The sequence below is a fragment of the Cavia porcellus genome, unplaced genomic scaffold, assembly GCF_034190915.1.
Source record: "Cavia porcellus strain 051 isolate PalLab524CR breed Dunkin Hartley unplaced genomic scaffold, mCavPor4.1 scaffold_3, whole genome shotgun sequence".
NCBI classification, from domain to species: domain Eukaryota; kingdom Metazoa; phylum Chordata; class Mammalia; order Rodentia; family Caviidae; genus Cavia; species Cavia porcellus.
This window is the reverse complement of record NW_026947486.1, coordinates 9,262,695-9,281,501: the sequence shown is the minus strand read 5'-3', so window position 1 is coordinate 9,281,501 and position 18,807 is coordinate 9,262,695.

Here is an 18,807-nt window from a genome sequence, read left to right as displayed (position 1 = left end):
TGCTGTGCTTTACTCAAATAATTAAATGAGTATATATTTTGAAAACTCACTAAATCTTTCTGAGCTCTTAGTTCTGATATAACAATTTATCTTCTAATTTTGAAAATCATATTCATTGTAAGGGGTAGTTTTTCAAACACTTTAGGATGTATGAAATCTACATAATTCAGTACACTCTAGTTCCATCTTTAATGTTCTCCAAAGCAACAACAAAAACAGATCAACTTTTGGCCAGCTTTCCAAATTAAAGTGAATACAAGCACAATCTATTGATGGTCTGAGATGAACATACACACACACACACACACACACACACACACACACACACACACTGGCATCATGCATTAACAACTCTAATTAGGAAAGCCTTCAATTAATGTAAAGCAGGCCTTGTACTGAGAATAGACATGACAGAAAACAGTTCTGATCTGCTAATTATCTAATAATTAATGAATATTAATGAATTAAAGGGTATTGCGCCTCATGAAACACTAAAAGTTTTTAAATGGCCTATGCTTAATATAAAACAAGTTGAATAAAAGGGAAAAGTATAAAAGAAACATAAAAATATCCACAGATCCTCACTAAGACATAGACAGTGCTAATAATTTTTGCAAACATCCTTAACGAAAAATACTTCATGCCTTCTTCAGAGAACCACACTTTATTGTTCTTTTGAGTATTCCATACATTACCATTTCTGGTACTTTTCAATATTCACTCTTCATATGCTTTCATTTCATGGTTGATGATGATCCATTCGGTGTCTATTTGTAGAAGCACAACTGAGGATGGTTAGCTTCTATAATAGAATTTAAATGGGTTATGAAACCTACTGAAAAGCATCTGAAAAATGTAAAAATTGCTCACAATTTCAGAGAAATTCCCCAGTGCTGATAAGGAAGACTATATCTACTTTGTTGAGCTTTTAATATGAGCCTTACTGAAATATAATTGTCATCCTACAAAATTCACCTTTATAATGTGCATGATTCAGCATTTTTTATGTATTTACCAATTTGTGCTTTGATCACCCTATATAATAGCAGAATATTTTCATCACCCTCAAAAGAAATCTGGGAGTTGTTAATAGGCCTAATCCCATCCTCTGAACTCCAGGCACCACTAACCTACTTTATCACTGAGTTGGCCTATACTGAACATGTCCTATAAATGGAAATAGACAACATTTGGTAATTTTTTTGTCTGGCATCTCTCACTTATATAATGTTTTTAAAGTTCAAGAAAGACTATATTTAAAAGCATGACATTAGTAAGTTAGTTTTGCCCTGTTGATCTCATGCTGCTTTTAAATTAGTAATAAGTTCATTTTGATTTTCTTCTTTGTTGGATTTTCTTTTTAATTGTCTTTATGATGTTTCCTTTAATTGCTAAGCAGGACTGCCACCTAGCTTCAGTTGTCTAAGCTTTCAGAATGTCAGAGTATCCATCAGATAATGAGCAGCCAAGCTGAAGGTCTCTTCAAATGCCTTTATCATGTATCTATTCAAGTGCCTTTATTTCATAGCAAAGGAGCTCTTCATTTGGCCTATTATTGTGGAAGCTTTCTTAAATTACCATTGCATGCAATGGACATTTCAGAGAAAAAAAAAGTTGAATGATTTCTTTTTGTGTGAACTAAAGATAAAAAAAAAATTAGCAGATGCTCTGGGACACCCAGAGAATGAAGCAAAAGAAAATATGTGTGGTCCTTTGTCAAGGGCGGAGACATCATTTTTCCCCAAGAAGATATCAAGTTTCACAAGTTACTCACAATACGAGTTGTCTTGCAATAGAAATAATTACTTGACGACTGTCAGAATCAATAGCTCTCAGCCTGATTTGCACATTGGAATTTTTCTGGGAAGCTTTTAAACAGTGTCAATGAGTAGGCCCCATCTCCAGAGACACTGATTTGATTGTTCCAAGATGCTTCACAGGCTTTGGAATTTCTGTTTCTCAGTGCTTCTAAAGAACACCCACAGTTTCAAATCACTGATTGAAATGAATAGAATGGAGAGGGAGCCTCATTACACCTACAGTTTAGAACATGAAAGATGTCAGTTTGACCAGATGCTCAAACTTTGGGGATGGAGAAATGGGAAAAACAGGAGAATTTCCCATTTTATTGTTTTGTGCTTTAGTGCAGTTTTCCATATAGCTAAGATCACCATGTAATTTATCGTCCAATCAGGGCACCCTTGAGAATGAAAGAGGGAGCTAATAGCAATTATGTCAGGACAACAGTGTTAACTATATGTATCTAGCCAACTAGGAACCATCCTCACTGTGCTTAGAGCTATGGTTTGCCTCTCATCTTGGTCTCAGTAACATCTCTAAGCTCATCTATGTTGCTATTTTTAATTTTTGCCTGTTGGAATTTTTTAAAAGCATGTGTCTTCATCATATCGAATTGTGGCAATCATTTTGGAAAGCTATTTTTTGAAGAGTTTAAAAATACATTTCTACAGCATTCTTATTTCACTTCTCCACCATTATTTTCCTGCAAGAAAGAAAGTGGAACCAATATATTATTACCTTTAAAAACAGCTTTTACATCACTATTGGGTATTTTCTAAGATCTTCAGCCAAAGTTTAATGAAAGAAAAGTTAAAACTATTTGCTCTAATTAAAGCTTTAGTTTTTGTGTGGGTCCTACACACAAACTGGGTCCATTTCCCATTAACAAGGATAATTAAATGTTAACTGTATTTAAGACATTTGTGAATACACAATCTTAATTAATTATCCTTACTAATTAGCTTTGTTATTGGGCGAAATGAAATGTCCGTGAAAACTCCTTAAAGAAGTAGACTGTCCTATATAAGGAAGGCATTACATCACTGAATTTTGTGTTTTAGAACAGAGAATCCTCATTTCCTGAGATGATTTGGCTTTGAAAATATTTTTGGAAAATGAAATTTTACATAGAAATTAAACAAATAAAACAGGCTAATGACCAGTAGCTTTTGTTAACATAGGAAGAAACCATTGATACGGAGAAAAATTCTTTTGCTGGTACATTCCATCCCACCCCACACCCTCATCTCTTTCAAAATGAAGGCATAGGAAGAGAATAAGAGGAATTTTAGGTTTCAGAAATCTATACTGTTCCTAGTTTCAGTCCTAGCTTTCTGCTAAAATATAAAATATCGCTGTACTTCCATAAGATGATAATTGTATATGCCTTGATTTCTTCTTATGAGAATTTACATAAATTGCAAGTATTTCTGATTTATATAATAAAATTATTAATAACTTTTTATAAAGCGTGTCCAAAGGGGAAAAAGAGACAGAAGTTTAGTTGTTGAGTTGAATAATATAGTGTTTTAGCAAGACTCTCATTTCTGCATTTTCTGTTACTTATAAAGCCAAGGTGATAGGTCTTCAGGGATTTTCCCCGCAATGTGCCCATCAATTAGTCATTGGGTAAGTTTTCTCAAGACATAACTGAATCTCAAACACAGTATAGTGAACAACCCAAATGCCCATCAAATGAGGAATGAATAAAAAAGTTGATCTTTTTATGTAATGGGGTGTTACTCAGCCATACAGAAGGATAAACTTGAGACTTTTATAGGTAAATGGATGCAACTTGACACCATATTCATAAGTGAGGTTTATCATGTTGATGATAGCAATGAGGATTGATAGTAGTAAGCCTTGCTCTATTATTTAAGAATACAGTAAAATCTTGAATTGCAAGTAACTTGCTTTGTGAGTGTTCCTCAAGATAAGCAACATTTGTAATTAATTTTAACTTGATAAATGAGCAACACTTGCAATACAAGCAATGCGCAATGCCGAACATCACATAATCACAACTAAGGCAATGGTTCTCTCTTGTGCTGTGGCATTGAGAGTGACTGGTTTCCAACAGCAAGAGGTTTATGGAGGATATCTTGTTTGCAGAGAGAGAAGAGGTAAAGGAATTTTTCAGTTCAAATGAGATTAGGGAAATGTGTAAAATGTGAAAAACAATACAAAATTTTGTAGGAAAGCACCACCTGAATAAGGTTGTAGTAGTGCAAGCGAAAAATCTGTGAAAAATACATTGTTACTGAAAGGGTTGCTGGCCAGGCCGGATACTGGATACTGTAGCCGGTAAAGCCAAGGAGCTCCTATCTCCCCCCACCCTTAAGAATTGCCTCTGGCGCCAAACTAAGACCAATGGGTTACCTGTGCATCCCTGATGCCCCCTTAGGTTCCACCCCAGGCCGAGGCTACTTATGTGCCTCACTCCACGTGTTCCACGAGAGATCGCTGGCCCCAGGGTGGAGATGCCACGCTCCAGGGGGTCGGGGGTGTCTCTCCCCGCATTCCCAAAATAAAGGTTACTTACATTTTATACTTATCTTTTCCGCGCCAGTCCTCCTCCTCTTTCTCCTCTTCTACAGTTTTATCAGTTACATTTCTGTGAAATGTAACACATTTACCTCAAAAGGAGGCAAATGCAAGTGTCATTGGAAAAGTTCCTTATTAAAGTTGCATGAAAATGAAAAGATTCCTTTGGGCCAATAGACAGTAATGATTCTGTTAGTGAGAGTGAAAGTAGCCCTACACAGTAATCATCCTCTCTCTTATGTCCTTCACATCAGTCACCAAGATTTTCAAGAAAAGTGCAGGTTAATTTGTTTATTCTTCTCTATATTTATTTTGTACCAAATTAGATTGTAATCATTTTTATATGAATATTTTTGGGTTGTGGAATGAATCATCTGAGTTTCCATTATTTCTTATGGGGAAATTCGCTTTGATATACAAATGCTTTGGATTAAAAATGTGTTTCTGCAATGAGTTATGCTCACAAACTGCTTGAAACCAACTTTTCTTGCTTAGGCTCAAAGGTGTCTCATAACATTGATGAAACGTGTTGTCCAAAGGAGATTTGTCATTGGGGAATGTTCCCAAATAAGTAAATAAATAAAGTTTTAGATAGCAAATCAGTGAAATAAATCTAGAAGAACACCTATTTAAGTACTTTCAGATCCCACATATGTACTATTAAGAAATACTTACAAAAAACCCTACTAAAGTAAAAATAAAAATGATGAAAACCTCCACTTGAAGGTATATTGTGGAGACCATATGTGACTGTGATAGGAATGAGTAAACCAAACATGCTAATGTAAGTAAAATTATGTAAGCAAATATCAAGTTCAAAACATATCTAAAACAAAAAATGACATACACAATATAAAAACTAGATTGACAACCAAATTTATCATTTTTCATAATTAAAATGTTTTTCATCGTAAGTTGAATATCCTTTGTTTAAACTATTTTTCATTTACATAAATGCAAGTAAATTAGTTTTTCTTTCCTTCAACATGAATGTTCACAAAAAATAATATTATTACATAAACATATTTTTCCTTAATTTAAAATTAGAAATAAACTAAGATTAAATTTGAAATTTTGGAGATTTTCAGCAAAATTTGGCATTGATATTACCCCTACCCTTGACCCTTACAACTTCAAGTGTGGGCCCATAGACTGACAAGAAGCATTAATATCACCTAGACACCACAAATGCAGATTGCCAATTAGAATGTGCATGCTGATTATAAACCCAAGTAATTTAGGTGCACTTTGGTTAGAGAAGCCCTTTTCTAATTCATTAATATAACCAGAATTACTCAAGAAATTACTAGTTTGATCAGCCTTTCTTCCCTGTTTGCCTTGAACTTAAAGAAAACCGAGGACTTGAGACTTTCAGTGCCAAAACTGGGGAAATTGCGGGCCATTTGAGACAAGATGGTCATTCTGAAATTGACCAAAGTTCAACTTTGAAATTGAAGGGCAGAGAAACACCTAGATGTGAGGAAATTATACTCTGGGTCACTTTCAATTCATGTTAACTAATCTTTTGTAGTTTACATTGGTATTTGCTGAATTTAAATATTAAGAAAATAAATGAAAGGAAAAGTTCTCTGCTCTTTTTGTTGCTCAGTTCTTACAAGTCATTATATTATAGATAGTGAAGTTAGTTAGAAATTAATATGCAGTCATGGAAAGATTGGGCCCTTTAAGAAGCCAGCATGGAAGATGAGACACACAAAGGGGGTGGCTGGAGGTGTATCTGAAGAGAGCCAAGCCTCAAGACAGAGACAAACTAGCCAGGCCTGTGTGCCACCCTAGAGATAAACAGCACCTTGGGATTATACTATTATTTTCATCACTTTGTCCAGTGGGTCCAGCTAGATACTTAAGTGAGTGACCAGAACATCTGGACCCATCCCTTCCTAAGAATGCCTTTGTTCTCTCCACATTCCCTTGCTACATGACTTAGTTCCCTATTGAATCAATATTAGCTAAGCGACTGTGTTTGTAATCTTACGTTGATTGCAGTTTGCCTCACAATGTGATTTTGGTAGATAAAATACCACTGACAAGGAGCCAAGCTGCTTACCTACTCAGGACTCATCCTGGAAATCCAGGAGCTATTCTTCTTCTTACTGGCTGTAAAAAATTTATATTTTCCTCAGTTCTTGATTTTATTCCTTATGTTGTGAGATCATGAACTCAGCACATCTCACATCTACCAGGTTGGGAGTGATTTCTCCTGTAATACCAAGGTCCTCCTATGAATCAAAACATATAAATCAGGGGCAAAGACTCAAGAGGTAAAATCTCCTATGGTTGGAAAACTTCTTGCCACAGGATTAAAATACTTGATAGTCTAAAGAAAGTAATTTTGTTCCATTCCTTTCCTACTTTCTCATTTAGGATTGTTTAACTATGTCTCTGGCCTCCATATGATTATCTTATAGTTGTAAAACCTCTAAGGAAAGCCACCTGGGATAGAATTGTTTGCTCTCATTAGCTGAAAAACAAGGCTCTGTTTATTCCTCTTGCCAGTGTCAGGGGAACCTTGGTTTAATTCCAACACAGGTCTGGGGGTTGGTTTCACACAAAGGGATTACCTTGGGCATCTGTGAAATTTCAAAGGCAGCCTCTGATATTAAGCCATCTGACTCAATATTGTGTGACTAGGGAAAACAAGGTATACATAGTACGCTATAATTTTCTTTTAATACATGATTAGCAAATCATTGTGAAGTCAAATTAAGTAAATAAAATATCATGCTTTTTCATTTTTTGAAATTGTCTCTGATGATGTCTCAGTGTGGAACAGGTAGTTTCTCAGCAAAGTAGATACTGTCAGTGTTTCTGCTCACAACACCTTCACACCCTTTACCAGTTGTAGGTTTCTAGTTCCCTGTAGGCCTGTTTTACCTATAGCCAACATCTATATCTCTTAGTTTGAAGACTACCTTCAGGTAGCTTTAGCTTGATTGTCCTCAGATATAAAGGGCAAGAAGTGCCTGGCAATCTCTGCGCCCTGGGAGCAACCCTTAACCAAGCAGCATCTGATAGTAAAGAAAATAAACATTTCAGTTCGCTTTCACCAGCCGGAGACAATAATTCTTTTTTTTTTTTTTTTTTTTTTTTTTGTCTTTTTCATTTTTATCAGTACCAGGGATTGAACTCACGACCGCCTGCTTTCAAGGCAGGTGCTTATGCCGCTGAGCTAAATCCTCAGCCCCAAGACAATAATTCTTAAGTGCATTTCATAGTCTGCTTAATTCCCTTATGAATTCACCCTGAGCAATATTCCTTGGAACTTTGTTTCCCTTACTTGTTCCATTTCTGCATAATCATACTGCTTTACTGTGGAAACAAGTCTTCATTCACTTTCACGTGAATCCTTGTCTTAAAGTCGTCCCTTGGGATCTTAACCTAAAGCACGTATGTTACATAATTTGAAGAGCATTTCAAATTCTCCTCTTTCAAAGAGACAGACTGTTTATACAAATAGACATGCAAATGACCCTCAGGCATATGCAAAGATGTTCTACAATAATCATGACATGAGAACTGTAAATTAAAGTTACACTGAGATGACATTAAGGAGGAAAAATTTTCAAGGTTTGACAGTGTGGTTCATTAGTGAGGCTGAGGGGATACAACCATTGTGATATAGAGCTCTTGGTAGTGCAATTACTTTGAAGAAGAATTTGTAGCATCTTTTAAAAATTGCATATGCTTTTAGTGTTGATCAAATAATCTCACTTCTAGACATCTACAAAAAAATACAAGATGGCATTTACTACATAATTAATTTCACCATTTGTAATAACAAAAGACCAATAGGAAATTTCTTGAATAAACTGTGGTACATCTAAACAATGAAGAATTAGTTTGTGTTAAAAAGAAGGAAGATCCCTAAATGCTGCTATAGAGTTATGGATTAAAAACTGGTGGTCAACTTAACTCCAGTGGAATTGAATCACCATACTGCTGAGTGTAGATGTTTCACCTGAGAAAGGTTGCCAGCATAAATGGAGACGTGGAGAAGGAGAAAGAGATGCATTGGTGCATGGAGGCATTGAGGTATTGTGGGTTCTCCTACAAGTTGCAGTCTGAGCTGTTGGTTCTTCTGGCCCTCACATCAAGCATTGCTTCCTGGCTCTGGAGGGTAAGACATGTGCTGCTTAGTCTCCAGGATGAACTTGTCATGTTGGCTTCCTGTAATGTACCCAAGTGTGCTTGTCGTTGGAGGAGCTCAGGGCCTCCGTGTTGTTGAGGATGGCTGTGGTGCTTTTCAGGACAGCCCTGGTCTTTGTTGTGAGTGTGACTTCTTGGCTCCAGTGTAGAACCCTCAACCTACCAGCACAGCTCTTTCACCCCGCTGGCATAGACTTTCTAACTTCCACTGCTGACCTTTGGGCCTTTCCAGCACAGATCTATAAAAGAGACTGGCTTGAGTCCTTGTTGTGGGCTCTAGACCTCCAGTTGGACTCATAAGAGGCATTGTCATGGACTCTGGGTTTTCATCTGGACTCATGTGGGACATTGCTGTGGGATTCAGGCTCTTGACTAAATATTCTATGTCTTTAGTGTTGTGGATAAATTTCTTGCATTTTCTTGTGTTAACTTTGGGAGACCATCATAAGTAATATCATAAACTCCATGTCCTGATTCTAATTGTTCTCCTTACAACCCCTGACTACAACAGCAAGATGTATTGTGAAAATCAAAAAAACAAAAAAGCAAGGTGAAATAAAATGTATATAGCTTGCCACTTTTGCTATAAGAAAGGTCTTGGGAGACATACACACGTTTCTTTTTCTCTTCAATTAGAAAAAAATGGAAGCAAACAAAAAATTAATGAAGAAGGAAGAGGGAAGAAAAATGAGGGAGGAGAAGTGATATAAGCTGGAACTCTCGGAATGCAACTTACTCTATAATTTTGACTTTGGAATTATAGAAAAATTTTATACAAAAATCAAAGTTACATTAGAATACTGCATGATGACTTATAAAAGATATAGTTAAAACTTACTGCATGTTACATCAAAATCCATCCTTTCTACACACTTTTACATTCTCAAGACCAAATAACTTTAAATAAGTATTATGTTGCACCCGATAGTCTTATTTTTAGTAGTGAGGCAGGAAGGCAGGTTGTGGCTAAAATCTCTGGGAAAGGCCTGAGGAAATCCCCAGGCATATGTGCAGAATTGTTCCCAATGCCCCGCACTGGACTTCTCTGAGAACTTGAGCAGGTTTTTGATGGGATGACCTGGGCATGAGGTCAATGTGGGAAATACAAAAAAGGGACAGTCACAATCAAGTGCTCACTATTGTGTCCTCCAAGATAGTCCACCCTACATGATAGGGTGTTTTTATTTTTTTCTCCCCCTATTTCCTACTCATGCCCCAATATGGCCTGTAAATAGCATGTGTCACAAAAAGGAATCAGGATTCCTTAGAGAAATGGTTGGTTCCATGTCTGGAACCAACACATCACTGTTGCATAAGCAAGGAAGCTATCAATGCCTGTAGGAGTCGTATAAATGTGATCACATGAAGAGGCTACTGTAGGAAATACACTAGTTAGAATGTTAGTGAAGTGGCTCACTGGGGAAGAGCCTGAGATAACCTGCCATACTAATGGAAATTTAAATAAAAATAATGAGTTAGGACTTTGGGCCAAGAATGAACTTCCTCTGAGAACATGGAATAAAGTCCCTTTCTCCTAAATGGAGGTGCAGCTACCCTGACTAAACTTCTGAATTTTGAAGAATTTAAAACTAATGAATTTCCTCAGGTAACATGGAATGCAGTCCACTGAGTTCTGAGGAAATTATAATGCAAAATATCCAGTTTACCTGTAAGAGCTCACTGTATGGTAAACATTATGTGAAATAATTGGGTTAGAGAGCCTGAGTTTCAAATGATCTTTTTTTTTTAAACTTCAGAGGCCACTTGTGATAGGTGGCCCCTAAATGATTAAGCAATTCCTGTATCCTGCTTACCTGTAAGTGACTCTAGACTAGGGACCACACAACAACCCATTTGGGACTCCTTCCAGAAATCCAGAAACTGTTCTTTTTTTCTCATTCCAATAAAAAAATCACCTAGCCTCCTTTGGTTCTCAATATCATTCTTCAATGTTTGTTGAATCACAAGTCCAGTACACATGGAAACAATACCGTTGGTGAAAGATGATAAGGAAAACAGGGTTCATCAGGCCTGATCTATTAATTTAAAAAACCTATGAGCAATTACCAAAGTCCTACAAATGGACTTATTGGGAGAAATCTAGCAGTTATTGATAGAAGAGGCTAGACCTAACATCAGCCTGAGGAGTGAGTAATACAAAAAGGACATTTGTGCTTGTTGTGACCAGTTCTTCGTTCAGGATAGAAGAACTTAGACATTACTTTTGGAAGGAAACTTCAACATCTTGAAACCCAGTAACAATGGGACAATTTGAGCATCAAAAAAATAATAAAGCACACCAAACAAATATGTGTGTGTGTTTATAAGATTATTTAAAAGGGGAGGGGCTTCTTTGGAAATTATTAGAATATCAATTGTATCATATACTTCTTTTTCTCACACAAGCTCCATATTTAGGATAGGCACAGGATTGATGTGCAGCATTTATAGCAGCAATCATCATAACTTGTTAAGATCATTAAATGAATGTCAGGGGGGACTTTTGTATTTGGAATGGGAGGATCAGACAATACCTGAACCCAATATCATCAGTCAAGTCAGAGAGGGAAACAATGCCACAATCAAATAAGATAGTCAACGATAGTTAAATAAAAGGACTGCTTACTAAGGTATGGGCATGGCTAAGAAAAACAAATAATGAACTATCTTAATATTCTTAAAAGCCAGATGCCCTTAACACTGGTCCTAAAAAGGGTAAGGAAAGAGAAAAGTTACTGCAAACTAGAGAGCAAACTGTGGCTGTAAGAGAAGGCTTCCCAATGGGAGCTGTGGCCTTCTGTAGCCAGGGGATTAAATGTTTGAACTTTACTCTCTTACTTTTGATGATTCATAGGTTTCTACTATTGGGTAAACACAGGTCAGGGGACAAAGAAGTCTGCTGATGTAATCTGTAAATGTTTGTTTCTGGGACAGTGTTTGGAACCACTGAGCTAGTACTAGTTCACATGTGTGGAGCCAAAACTGTAGTGCCCTGAGAGCATGGAGCGCCTGAGAAACACCCTGAGGGCATGGAGTGCTGGAGGTGAACAGATGTTCAAGGCTTGAGAACATGGGGCAAATGTTATACATGACACATGTATAAATAAACATTGCAGTGGTTGTGCTCTTCCTCCTATCTGGAGAAGGGCGCCATCTGACTCCAGCTTTCTGTCTCTATATTTTATTTTCATAGTTAACTGGTTGTACTTCACCCTGGAAATTAAGGGGGCTCTTGATGCTACCAACAGTACAGAGAGCAGGATGGAGAGTAGAGAGTACAAATAAACAGATCTACCATGCAAGTGTTAAATAACTTTAGCATCAGAGTTTCTATTTAATAGTCCTAAACAAAATATCAAACTTTGTAAGTGCGTTTCCCAGTGCTGAGAATGCCTCAATTCTTCCTTTGTATTGAAAAGCAAAAGCAATATGAAGGTCTGGGGAGGAGTTGCTCAGTGGCAGACAGTGTGATTTTCCTGTATGAGATACTGGGTTCAATTGCAGGAAAGAAAGAAGAGAGTGGAGAGGGAAGAGGAGAGGAGGAGGGAGGGAGGAATGGAGAAACAGAGAGAGAGAGAGAGAGAGAGAGAGAGAGAGAGAGAGAGAGAGAGAGAGAATACAAATCAATGTAAGGTAGATTTATGTTACAATCAGATCCACCAGAATCATCAGGATAAAGGTTGCAGTGACCCTGTTTGTTCATGCATTCACCAGATAGCAAACTAAAATACCTATGATGAGATTAAAAATTTGGTTAAAATTCCGAGGGCTTGGGACTTCAAAGGAAGATAAAACTGGTGACAAATCCAATCTGTCAGCTCCCTTGCAGTTCCTTTAAGTGGATTTTAAACATTAATCCTCTTCCACAAAAATGTTGCCCAAGTCCAAATGTTCTTTCTTGATTAATGATCTCAAAATTTCTGTACTTTCCATTCCAGGGAATGATCAAATGATTTTTGTCACCCAACAGCTACAGTGATCATAACATACAATAAATCCTCATGAGTCACAGACACTATATTTGTAAATTTGCTACTCATTAAATGTATTTGTAACAATAAAATCAATACTCATGATGCTTCTTCTGTTTCACATATATGTGTAGAGTGGCAAAAGATTTGAGTCACACAACATGTATGTTGCTAGCTGAAGTTGAACATAGTTAAAGTGAACTCTCCCTTTTTGTTTGAGTTCTAAATGTGGTAAGGAAGTGTATTATTAATTTTAATTGCCACATTTCCTGATATTGTGCTTCTAATAGTTAATTTTCCTGTTTGAAATATTCCTGAGTACTGTTTAGTGTTCCTAAGTGTAAAAGGTTATGATGACATTACAGAGAAAATGTATGTGTAAATAAATTTCATTTTCTGGCAGGAGTTATAGTGCTGTAGGTCATGTTAATCAGTTAACAATACATATTAAATAAGGTACTTTTAAACCAAAATGCATAAAAATAGTTCCTTGACTGGTTAATGAAGACTGGTTGGTGATTAGAGGCTTTCAAGATCCTAATTTTTATTTCCCCTAGGACCAATGGTTCATAATTCATTCAAATAGTTTGCACTAACTTTACGGAACACAGTTACACATAACAAGAATACATTGTATTATATAAAAGGAAATACTTTGGAAGTGAAAGATGTAATATCTGTATAATAGTAGTAAATCAAAACTACAGTAGAAGTAGGATGTTTCAGGTCCTATTGGTTTGTGGAACTGATTGTGTAACTCTCTAACCTCTACATTAATTAATGCCACCTTAGTAGCTTTAAATTGGTCATTGTGGAAGTTTCTTTCACAGAAATTGACAAATCTTGAAAATAAGATCATTTCTCTTCTTTAAGAGCCAATTGTAAAACATTTACCTGCACACCAATGACTATAATTCTTCCTTTTGTTAATTTTTGCCTCAAAATACTTCACCAATTGAGGACTCTTTCCACAAGCTATTTATTTATCTTGTATATTCTTCTAAATGGTAATTAACTTCTGCCTCTAGTTAATTTCTTTTCTGGACACTTAACTGAAATGGACTAGAACACTTCAAATATACCAAAATTAGCAGTGACAGAATTTGAATGATTTGATCTCACCAAATTTGTTGTACAGTATATCTGTTAGCTTTTTGTTGCTGAAACAAAATGCCTGACCTACACAATTTAAAGAAGAAAATAATGTATTTGGCTCAGGCTTTCAGAAGTTTCAGTCCATGGTTGGCTTGGTTTCCAGGTAGAAACATCATGGCAGAGGGAAATGGATTAGGAAAGCTGTTCACCTCACTGTGACCAAAAGCAGAGAGCAGGAAAGAGCCTGAGAAGAAAAGGCCAAGGACCAGAAAGAATCTTAAAGCCACACAGCTCTAATCTACACAGGCACACTCAGAATTATGCTTTATTAATCTCCTATTTATCTTTTAAGCCAATCAAGTTTGCAAACAAAATTCACCATCATAAATGTGAAGCACAAGAAAGCCACCCTTAATCCTTTCAGTGGTCTATAGCACTGGAGGAAAATGAGAGAAAAGTGTGTGGCAATCCCCAGACCTGCTTTGTTTGCCTGATGATTCCTATGTGCCTGCCATCAGAGCATAAGAACTTCTTTTTCATCCCATCTTCTATTTCTTACATGGCTAAATCTAAGTGGAATTCTGATGACAAAGGAATCTGAGAAAAAATGTTTTCCAGGCATTCAGTTCTTATGGTGTCAAGGAGAATTTAGAAGGTGGAGAAGATACTGAATAGCTGTTAAGTGACCTAGAAGATGAGAAATTTTGATATTAGTATATATCAGTATAAAATTCAATAAATGTTTCCTAAGCACCAGGCACTGGGTTAGAGAAATAATTTTCAAATTTTGGGTAAAAATCTAAAATTGGTTATTATATAAATTTAATAGATAGGTCCTATATGGGAGGGAGTGTGCTGAGGACTGAATCCAAGGGCATTGCACTAAGCTATAACTCAGCCCTTTTTATTTTTAGTTTTCAATCTTGAGACAGAGTCTTGCTAAGTAGCTAAATTGCCCAAGCTGTTCTCAAATTTTCAGTCCTCCTGCCTCAGCCTTCCTCAAGTGCTGGGATTATAGGCATGTACCACTACTCCTGTTCTAATATTGTTTCATATATAAAATGGAACAAAGCAGAAAGGAATAGAAATATCAATATGAGTAACCTGTATATTTTTTTCTTTCAGACCTATGTATCTTCCAATTTGAAAATAGAATCCATTTCTTCCTGTTGTTTACACAGTCAAACTTTAAAAAAACATTGAACAGTGTAGTAATTATCAAAGCATTTCTATAAATGACCAGATAGTCAATATGTTGGTCTGTAAAAGCCATAGGATCTTTGTCACGACTACTGACCTCTGCTTCTAGGGTGAACGCAGCATAGATAATAAATGATTGAGCCTCACTGTGTTGCAATAAAAGTCTCTAAATAACAGGTAAATGGCAAGCAGGATGTGACTCACAAATCATAGTTTGCCAACTCCTAATTTAGTATAGCGCTTCTCAAACTGTCTGTGGTAAAACACCAGTTTTCTTGTTTTCGTTTCTTCTCAATTAATTGCAAGTCAGACAAATACAGTCTTACCCAGGACATGTATATTGTTCACACAGCATGAAATTCATCTAAGCAAGTTCACCAACACTGAATCTAACATATGATTTGCTTAAGAAGATGAATACAATCATCATAGATTTAGACAGCGTGGTAATGTCAAATTTCTATAAAATAATTATATACTCACAGTTTATATAGTTAACTTAGTGAATACTGGTAAGAAAGAATTCAAAGACTGGGTCCCATCCACAAACCATATTTTAAGAGGCATATTTTAAGAATACAAAGAAATAGAAGATGCTGCTATTCTTTTTTAAAATTTTATCTAAAAGGAAAAAGAGAAAAAACAAAACAAAACAAAGCGGTATAAGGGTACAAGTAATACAGAACTACAAAAAAAAAAAAAAACAACAGTAAGAAATCACCAGTTAATAGATTACACATTATCATCTTAGAGATAGTTGCTCAAGTTACGGTATCAAAGCATACAAAGTGGACATTCAAACAGTGAGACTGCAAACAGTTGTGTTCAGTGATCCAACCAAAAACATTAATATGATCATCTATTTAACACCCCTAAACACACTTGCAGTTATATTCTTTAGAGCACTTTTTTTCTCTCTTTTTTACAACAAAATTTACACATTTTGGGTTTTATTACTCCTTAGTTCTTATTACTTTTTTTTTTGGAAGAGAATAAAGTCAAACATGGCAAAACAAAGCTGTCAGTCAAAACCAAGGATAGACATAGTACATGATGTAAAAACAGAGTACAAGGTTATCAACAATGGTTACCATAATGCCTATTACTTCCTTAAAAAGAATTGTCTATCTCATTAGGTATTATAAATTTGAACAAAAGAGTAGAGAACAAGACCAATAAAACCTAAACCTTGTAAACATTACAAGACTTCCAAAGAAGATAATAGTCAAACCAGAATGGGCATCATAGTGAATCTTATTGCCTTCAAAGTAGTTGATGCTGCCATTTTGTTCAAAAGGTTTATGAGCTAATGGAGATGAACCTCTTAATAATAATGATAAAAAGTACAGTGCAATATATACTCTAATACAAATAAAGGATATCATAGCACATAAATATATTTTCTGCAAACTTCAACTAGCTGTCTGAAATCGCATATGACATTTGTAAATACCAAAGAAAAATTTTAATGCATACCAAACATTTCCATGATAATAAAATAAATACATATTTTATCAGGGTTTTTCTACTATCTTTTTTTTGTTTTAAAGATGCTGTGTGAAATTTAAAAAGCAAAACCCTCTCATTGACCTCATTATGAACAATTTGTTTTGAATGAAGACTTGGAACACATCCAACTCAATTACTGCTTCAGTTGTGGCTGACCAAGAGGGGTGAGAGGCAATTGTTATTTCCATGTCAAATCACTTTCTTCTCTCTCCATTGAGAACCATTATTCTTTACATGCTAGTAGCAAAAGCCATTTAGGAAATATTTTTAGATTTATAAGCATGTAAATATGGTAGATAAGAGACAGATCTTAGTGTGTGAGAGCCAAATTTCTTGAAACAGGAGAATTTCTGCCTATTCCTTTCCATATTCCCTCAAAAATGGACTGTTTTCATGATTTTCCTTTTTTTTTGCCCTCAAAGACAGACTTATGATGACAAAGTGGCTGGAGAATCAGAAGAAAATGGTGATAGAATGTGTGGGGAAGAATTTCACAGAAACATGAGTTGCAAAATGTGAATAAGAGATCTTTGTAAGCAGATTGTCAATGCTAAGGTATTGGTTAAAATGAGTAATTGTAGGGACTCATCTGTGGTATATTAGATAGGGGTGTTTGGGGAGAGAAATAAAAAAAGGAAATTTAAGGAGGATTGTTGAGGACTATGAATTTCCCTTCATGGACTCACTGAAATAAAAGTTAAAAATCAGCCTGTTTAAATTATACTTTTAGTTGTATGAAATGTGTTCTTTTGCATCATGTGAGTATATGGTTTTATAACAACAATATTATTGCCTCCTTTAAACTAGTAATGTAAACTTTTGACCTCATCCTTTTCTTCTTTGAAGTACATTTTTTTATTTTAAAGAGAATAAAACCAAACAAAAAAGAAGAGAATAAAGTCAATCAAAATGAAACAGTGAAAGTGATACCGGATTACAAAACAGGATACTAGGAAATCAACACTTGCTACCATAATTTTTGTTATCTTCAAAATTGCTGCCCATACTATCAGACATAATAAAATCAAACTAAACAAAACAAATCAAAACAAAACATTGAATAAAACACAATAAAACAGAGCAAAACAAAACAGTGAGAACAATAATGGATTACAAACACAAAATGAACAAAAATATCCCATTGTTGCTATATTGCATGCTGTTATCCTCAAATGGACGCTCAAACTTCCTACCAGCTTTAGGGCTGCGAAGTCAAACAATACAAGTATTAACGTTGTTTTTGTATCTCAGTTGCTATCATTTCAATCTATGTTACTATGAATCAGCTGGCTGCTTATGGGGGGTAAAGTGAGTTGGGAACCTGGTTCTTCTGGTCTCCCCTTCATGTCAGCTGGCTCACAGGAAGGGTGAATTGGTTTCTTATTTCTCCTCCTGGCCCACATTATTTTTGAAGCTAGATCTCCAGAATCTGTCAGAGCTAAGTTTTCTTTTGGTGAATGCAAAATGAACATGAATAATGTTGAAAGATATCTATGAATCTAGATCTGTCTCAGCCACCACAAGAAGGCTCCTCCCTGCAGACAGTGAGCATAGGCAGAGAGAGCCAGCAGACCAGCCTCTGCCTACCAACCATTGCTACCAGAAGGCTGCTTCCTGCAGGCAGCTAACAGGAGCAGGGAAATGCAGCCAGGTAAGCCCTGTGCACCTGAAGGCCACCACTGGAGGCCCTTTCTTCCTTCATGCAGCCATCACTCACCACCAAAATCAGACAAACACACTCCTGTGTTCCTGCCACCATAGCAAGATTCATGGTTTAGACACAAGGCTGAGAGAAGCAGCCCTACTACCACGCAACCCTGTCCATTGGGGAAGCCCCAGTGTAGCTGCATGGGTCTGGAGAAGTCTTCCCCATGCCCTGCACATTCCTGTAAATCTGGGGTCAGAGGAACCCAAGTGCCTGTCTCATTCCCCTTCACAGTGGAGGGGCTACAAAAGTGGGAAGTGCCTGGGGCCCCACAAGTAGCTTGTTGGAGGCATCCAGAAGAATGTCAAGACAAAGGAGCAAAAGGCAATTTCAGGTCTCCAGCTCACACAGAACAAGTCTTGGAGAACAGTCATGGAAGAAAATGGAAGTCAGACACCTGAAATCTCTGAGGATAGCAACTGAAGTAAAGAAACAACTTCATGAGACTAAAAGTAATCAGATCAGAAGTAATGTCTCCAGAAAAAGAAGAAATCACAAACACAGTGAAAGAATTTCTCAGAATATCTAAAGAAGATACTGATAAAAAAGGAGCATAGGAAAATGACGTAAACCTTGAATGAACAACATAGAAAGGAATTACAATGCATGAAACAGATTTAAAGAGATATCCAGAAAATTAAAAAGTCAACTGAAAGTTCCCAAAACCATTTGAAAGAGACTGAACATAGACTTCCAAACCTTGAAGACAGGACTGCAGCTAGTGATTGTGAAAGGAAAGAGCTCTTAATATAACAAGGAAGCAGGAAATAATACAATGGTTGCAAGATGGCACAAAGAAACACAATTTAAGAGTGA